A 7,991-nucleotide genomic window follows, 5' to 3' on the forward strand; every position below is an offset into this window, starting at 1 on the left:
ATTCTAAAATATTGATATCTTTTTTTTTTATTGAGGTGATCAAATTTTTATGATATATATATATAGAGAATAATATAAAAATTACTATAATAATTACTACAAAAGGTATATGTGTCGAGATATAATTTATTAATGAATCTATTTTATTCACAAATAATATATATGTGCCAGAGTTTCGTCTTATAATACTTCTGGTGCTAATGAAACAATTTTAGTGAAATTTATCTGTCTCAATTCCCTGGAGATTGCGCCAAAAATTCGAGTTCCTTTTGGATTTCCTTCTTGATCGATGACGACCGCAGCATTATCATTATAGTATATTATCATACCGTTGCTGCGTTTGAGTTCTTTACAAGTACGTAAAATTACAGCTCTGATCTTTCTAAAGACGTATTTGGTACAGCTTCCTTTATTACAACAACAACAATGTCACCAATAGAAGCATATCTCCGATTACTAGCTCCTATGATTCGAATACACATCAATTCGCGGGCTCCGCTGTTATCGGCTACATTCAAATGGGTTTGAGGTTGAATCATATCGTGGAAAGTATAGAGTCAACTAAATGAATACTAAACACATCAATAATAAATCATTTAATACTCTTCCTAGTAAAACAATAATAATTCAACATCTCAATGCACTACAAACTTAAAATTTTAGTCCACAAAATCTTCGACAATGTCAAACAAAATTTAAGAATGACAAATTTGGTACTAATTCTTTAGTCCAACAATAACACCTAATACTCTACATCATTAGTAATGTCCTCAAATTCTTTCTTTATTTTCTTTTAATTCCTTAATTTCTTTATTTAATTAATTTCATCTCTGAATAGTGACAAAATGTGTTCTAGTTTTTTAGTTTTCTTTCTATCTTCTCAATGGATAATAGAGATTATAGATATTTAGTTTTGTTTACTAATTTATTTTTTCTATTTGCCTCTTATTTATAGCCTATATGTATTAATAATCCTAAATTCTTAATCATATTTTATCTCCTAATTTTAAAGCTTAACAATCCAAATATAAAATAAAATTATTTTTTAATATGCGGTTCGGTTCGATTCTAACGGTTCCAAAATTTACAAAACTGCGAACCGAACCAAACTTAAATAGTTCCAAATAAAAAAAAACTGAACCGAACCGCGGAACCAAACCACATTTTATGGTTTAGTTCAGTTCCGTTTCATCAGTTTTACAGTTTAAACCGAAACCGCTTATACCCCTAATAATTGGGACTTCCATAAGTTGTTTGCAATAGTCCATAATCCTGAAATATTTAATTTTGTTATTATATTATCACATTAGTCAATAACCAAAATGATATATTTATACTTTGCATTAAGATGTTGGGGTAAAGCACTAAGGCCGAAATCGTTTATACTTTTTCGATAAGAACTTTTTAAAATCACAATTACAATTTTCAACTTTTGTAATGTGTGTGTGATTGTGCTTAGAAAGATGAGAGATTTTTTATATTAATAATGAATTAATTGAAAAAAAATTCTTTTTATGTGTATTTTTTTGGATGGATTGGGTATCCATCCAAATGGATATACCCATGGATATCCATTGGATATAATGGATGGATTTGAATTCATCCATTATCAACACTATCCATTGGATTAAATCCATTAGTTCTAACAGATGGATTTAGATGAATTTATATGGATTTTAGATTATGGATAATTTTGCCACCCCTAAACTTACATTTTACTGCCATATATTTTGTGCAACATGCTTTATATATGGAGGCAATAGTGATGTAACTTTTGGGTTAGTATTTATATTGTCTTCACCACCATCATCTTTCTCATCTAAACTGTCTGAATAATTTGAATATTCTTTTCGTGATATTCAAATGGTGGAGGAAAATTAGGTTCAACATTCATCTCCAAATCACCATCCAATGTTTGCTTGAGATGATGAATCACGAGCATGCTCCTTTTCTTTTCTAAGTGGGGTAGTTTCGGCTTGCTAATAACAATATAGAACCCACATGCCTTCACATCTTGCTTGTTTTAGTACTAGTAGACATCTATATCTATATATTAATTGAAGAGGTTGGAGTAATCTCTAAAAATATGTCCTTTTCTATTTCTATCGGGTTTCCATTTACATTTGTTGTATTTTTTTTTTGTTAAAAATGAAGCGTTTATTATTTTTTCTCGGTATTCAATTTATATCTTTTGTATTATTTTTATTAAAATGGGGCATTTATTACTTTCTTTGGCTTAACACCAGTTTGAGGTCACTAATGATCTGAAGTTTTTTAAATATATTCAGTTTTACTTCGTTTCCATTTGTGGGTTTCCATTTTTTAATGTTTTTGGAAAAAATATTTGCCATGCCAGTCCTTTTTTATTTTTGCAATTTATTGGATTTTTTTCGGTTAATTACTTTCTTAAAATAGGGTAAATTCAATATTTTTACCCAAAACTATTATGGATTAATTAGAGGGAGATGTTAAATAAATTTAAAAAGAACAGTTTTTCTATACCATGTAATCAAATCAAATCTTCTAAGACTTAAAATTATGCACTTTAAGGTATGTTATTGTTCGCATTTATTTGAAGAGAGTAATTTTATGTGGTGAGCAAATTTGCTTAATATTTTCACTATGTTTGGAAATACTTATTGGCAAGTACATTATATAATATTAAAATACAGTCATTACATTATAATGATATTGATTAATAAAAATTAATGTTATGTATAACAAATTTGTAGAACTCACTGTTACAATAATATTGATTAAGAAATATTACAGTGCAATTATTACATTATAATATTACAGTGTAGCAAAATATATTATGTGTCGATACATATTATGTGTTATATTATAACATTAAAGTGAAGTCATTATAAGATTATAATTGTAACCGTATAATAATATAATTACATAAAATTAGAATTGTAAAAACAAAATTGTAACCTTAGAATTGTAGCCAACAAAATTTTTAAATTTTAAAACATATATATATATATATATATATATATATATATATATGTGACCAACTATATATTTTAAATTTTAACATATACGTATATATATTTTAAATTTTGCTCTATTAGTTCTAAAAGTGACCAACTAGATTTCTAGCTAACAAAATATGTGATGTTTTACACCTAAAAATAGAATATTAATTTTAGAAAAAATGACTAATTCAAATATAATACAAATAGTAATAAGAAAAATATATATAACTCATAACAAATAGTATTTTTAATTTTAGACAATGCTCATTATGAATATATTTTGTTTAGTAGAAATATAAGACAAAAAATATTAATAATTTTATATTATTAATATTTGTTAGTAGTTATTAAAAATAGTAACAATTTTTTAATTTTATTTGTTTTCAGTTATTTAGAGTCAAATAGTAATAACGTGCATTTTGAAATTAATCTTATTTTATAATCAAATAGTATTGAATTATAAATTTATGGATGATTTTTTAATTAATGTGATAATGATGCGTTCCTCAATACTTTATAAAGCCTCATGTCATTTGTCTTCAAGTAGAATAATATAAAATATAATGAGATTTTTTTTTCTATCTCTATCCTCTAAGTAAAATCAACCACCAAAAATAGAATATTTCAAGGTTATTTTCAATTCCTTAATATTAGGCAATATTCATTATAGATATAAATTTAAAACGATTTATTGTTTAATTGTAAAATAACTAATACTAAAATATGTATAATTCATAATAAATATTTATTCTAAATAGTAGAAATTGAACTTCAATAACATAAATGAATAAACTAAATTCAAACAATGGAAATATTACGTCAAATATGTATATTAAAAATATAAAGTGGATTCCCTCTCTATTACTTTTCATGTAAAGTGTCCTTTCATACTCAACCTTATTGCTTACATTGTTCATTAATTTAATGTATATTCGTTATAGAGTGGGGGTCTACTTGCTCTACTCCTCATCCTATCAATTAATTCTAGGGAAATCCAATGGTTTAGATCTACTCACTAATTCAAACCATTGAATTTCCCTAGAATTGATGGCTAGGATGAGAAATAAGTTTTAAAAACTTACTCTTGGAGTAAGTGGATCCCTCCTCTTCGTTATATATCAACAGTCATCATTATTCATGGCATTGAGAAAATAAACATAAGGATTCCAAGAATGCCTTATCTCAACCACTCTAACCACTTTAATTACACTCACTTATATTTTAGCTAAATAAATGCCTTTAGTTTAATAAATAAAAATTACTGGCAATTCCCTTTTTTTAACAATTCTTGCGGCTAAGATTTCAATGTCCTCTATATGATTGAGAAAATCATAATATGAAATTAAAACTGTTCATTAAGGACATAAGACTTTCCAAACGAAACATTTAGCCAAGTATGAGGGTTTTTTTTTGTATAAGTCAATTGAGATACTTGGATTATAGTTTTTGATACTACCAAGGATATCCCCTCACCTTTGTGGGTAAGGAACTAATCTCTTTCGGGTTCGTGGCTGCTCCTCCCAACAAATGTCGCTCCTAGGAATCGAAAGATATTTGGCTATATAATTGTTCTAATAAGTAAATTGTTATTAAATGTAAATACTAGGATTATATTTTTTTATGTTTTTTCTTTTCCTATCTATGTACTTCCCTATCTAATCACATATACATATTCTTAAAATAAGATTTATGTTGTCTATTAATTACAAATGGTCAATTAGTAATAAATCAAACAATCTAGGGAAAGATACTAAATTGATAGGCAGATGTTATTTTACTTTCTTATTTATTTATGTTGATGTTTAGTTTAACATCTATGCGAGATTCAAGTGCTTAATGAGTGAGGTATTATCAATAAAGTTGAGTTGTAGCTCTCAATGTATTAGGAGATGTAGGACTTGGATGTTTTTTATATCACAAAATAAATTAATTTTTGTTATTGGTTTTGAACACAATGATGAAAATAAGATACGAACAATGCAAGAATGATTAATAAAGTAAATAAATGTGTACTTACTATCTAATTACATTGTGTTGGAATAATAAGTTTTAACTGTGAGACACTAAAATTGATGTTAAACTTCCTATAAAATCAGTGTAATGTTATTGATCTCAATTGTTTGTGTTCAAGTTATAAGTGCTTACACTTTACACAAAATATGACTGATAGAGATTTTAATGGATATTTTTTGGGCGTAACGTATATCAATATTTTATATATGAAAGTTGTTATAAATGTATTTTTTTTATTATTATTCTGGAAATAAAAATGTAAAAAAGTATGTACATTGAAGAAGATAGATATATCTATCACAAATGCTTCAATGAATTTGTTTTTATTATTATTTTGAAAATAATACTTAAAAAATTATGCAATTTGTACAAGACATCACTACAAAGGAATACGTGAGTTCAGATATGTCTGATGTTAATGAAAGCGAAACATTCAACATACTAACTCCTGAATTTTTAAACTTACTTACAAGATATTAATGACTAATATGAATAATTATGTAACGATACAAGATATTGATGAATTTAGACTAATAATGATATTGAGGAATTTAGAGTAGTATGAATGATTTTGTAACGATACAAAATATTGATTGTCACTAAAATGACAACTCATGTCCTTGAATCAAAGATCACGTAAGAAAAAAACATCATATAACATCATCTCATTCGTTAACAAATCTGCATCAACAATAAAATACATAGAAATTATCTTTTATGAAGCAACATCCATAACATTTTTATTAACAAATTATCCTGACATTTTTAATTAAATTTATGAAAAATACATTACTACTCGTGACTAGTGATTATAGAAATAAATTTCGTATCATATGTGATAAGAGAAAAAATGTAAGGATATATATAATGTTACTGTATAATTTATTATTCATTTTTAATCATTATTGATTCATTAAAAAATAATACAAATAAATAGTAAAAAATGTATTAACTATGTATAAATATGTACTCTAACAATACATAAATATTATATTCATGTAATAATGCATTGAAACTACTATAAAAAATTAAAAATAATTTGACAACACATTGCATAAGTGGAAAGAAATTCAAGATTTCCACCTCCTACAAACTGGTGTCGAAATTAAAATTGTACATCCTATCCTAGTAAATCTGAACAATAAAATTTGAAAACTTCCCACTATCCACTAGCATGTCAAAACTATAATTTTGCTTCCGACACTAGTCTATCGAAAGTTAAAATCTTCAAAATTCTCACTTACACTAAGTTAGTGTCGGAATTGAACTATATCCAAGTTTTGTTTTTCAACAGACCAGTGTGGACAGTGTATTTTTGCTCTTGACACTAGTCTGTCAGAAGCGAAAAATAATGTTGAAAATGAGTGCCAGGAGGAAATGGACCAAAAGGAAAATAAAAGCTTATCTATTGAAAACGAAAACTAGGATACACTTCGAACAATGAAAGTGTGGAGAATTTCGACTGCTAGGGAAAAATATGGTTTGTGGGATTATGTGGTTGTGCGCTAAAAGGTTGGACGAAGCGGAAACTTAATGAAAAGGGAATCATAATGAAAGAATACAATAAGTGAAGAGAAATAAAAAAGAGTATATTATGAGATATTTTAAAGTAAAGGGTTCATAATTTTATTCTGTATTGAATCTGGAGAAGTGAGTTAGTAGCTAGGCTAGTATATAATAAATGAACTAACCGAGATTCTATGGATCCTAATTCCCTGGATTCAAATAAAGCATTCAATAAATATAAAGGTTATAACTTTTTTTTTTGGGAGTGAGATTTTGGAATGGAAGAAAAAGAAATAGATGATTTCATAAAGTCTCTCATTGTTTGGGAGTTGGATGAAAGAGAAGGGAAATATTTGGAAGGTTTCTAAAGCCATTTAAAACTCTTCTTGTATCTATTTTTATAGTTCCTTACATTGAGATTTTTTTTTGTAGAAAACAAGGTTAAATACCTAATTATCTTTATTAATATTTTCTAATTATATTTATGTTCTTTTGTTGTTTATTATATAATACATAACATAGTATTGATTTTTTAATGGGAGGGTAAACTAGTATTTTTGTATTACATTAACCTTTCATCTATCTCCTATCTAAATTCTATACTCACAAACAAGGGAGGCGTTTACTTAGATCTGTCTTCCCTTCTCCTTCCCTTCCTCCCCTCCTTACCCTCTCATCCCTCTCTTTTTCTTTCCCTCATAACTCTCAAACAAAACCTTAGAAAAAATATTTTGGCCAACAAAACAATGTTTAGGACAATTGGTAGATAACTGAGTTCCTTAGATATGACATCACACCTTAATTTATATTGTGGATGAAAAAACTTTATTGTAGAAGCAAAAGTAACTCGAATGAGTATCTGCTGTGTTACATCCTTGATGTGCACAAAAAGTATTTAGTCAACAAAGGTTGGTCTAATTCATAAGAAATTGATTTAACTCACAGGTAATGAGTTCAAATCTCAATGTGGAAGTGAGAACTCTATAAAGTGATTATAAAGTCAAAAAGTCTAGTGAGCCACCAAGACCAGTTAGAAATTGGAAATCTATATCATTCTCATTAATTAAAAAGTGAAGTAAATAATGACTTATTTGTACAAAAGAGAAATAAAGCTTGCAAATCAAAACAATTATAAATCTAACTAACTACTAACTTCTTAGCCACTAAACCAACTTTTAAAATAATCTCTAAAACATCTTCAATACCCCATCAAGTTGGTGAATGAATATTTATAGTTCTAAGCTTGAAATCTTGATTTGAAGCATGATTTTAATAATTGAATCTTGAAGGAAGAAACAAATATTGAGACTTGATTGAAAGAGAGAAGAGTGATCAATGTTCAATTATGAGCTTCGCAAGCTCTAGCAAAAAGAAATTGAAGAAGATAAAAACAATGTTTAACCATATATGGTTATCTAAACTTAACCACCATAAACATAAGCAAATTATTCAATACTTAACAATCCATGGCAGAAGTTATATAAGCTTAAC

This window comes from Lupinus angustifolius, unplaced genomic scaffold, assembly GCF_001865875.1.
Source record: "Lupinus angustifolius cultivar Tanjil unplaced genomic scaffold, LupAngTanjil_v1.0 Scaffold_39_88, whole genome shotgun sequence".
Classification (NCBI taxonomy): domain Eukaryota; kingdom Viridiplantae; phylum Streptophyta; class Magnoliopsida; order Fabales; family Fabaceae; genus Lupinus; species Lupinus angustifolius.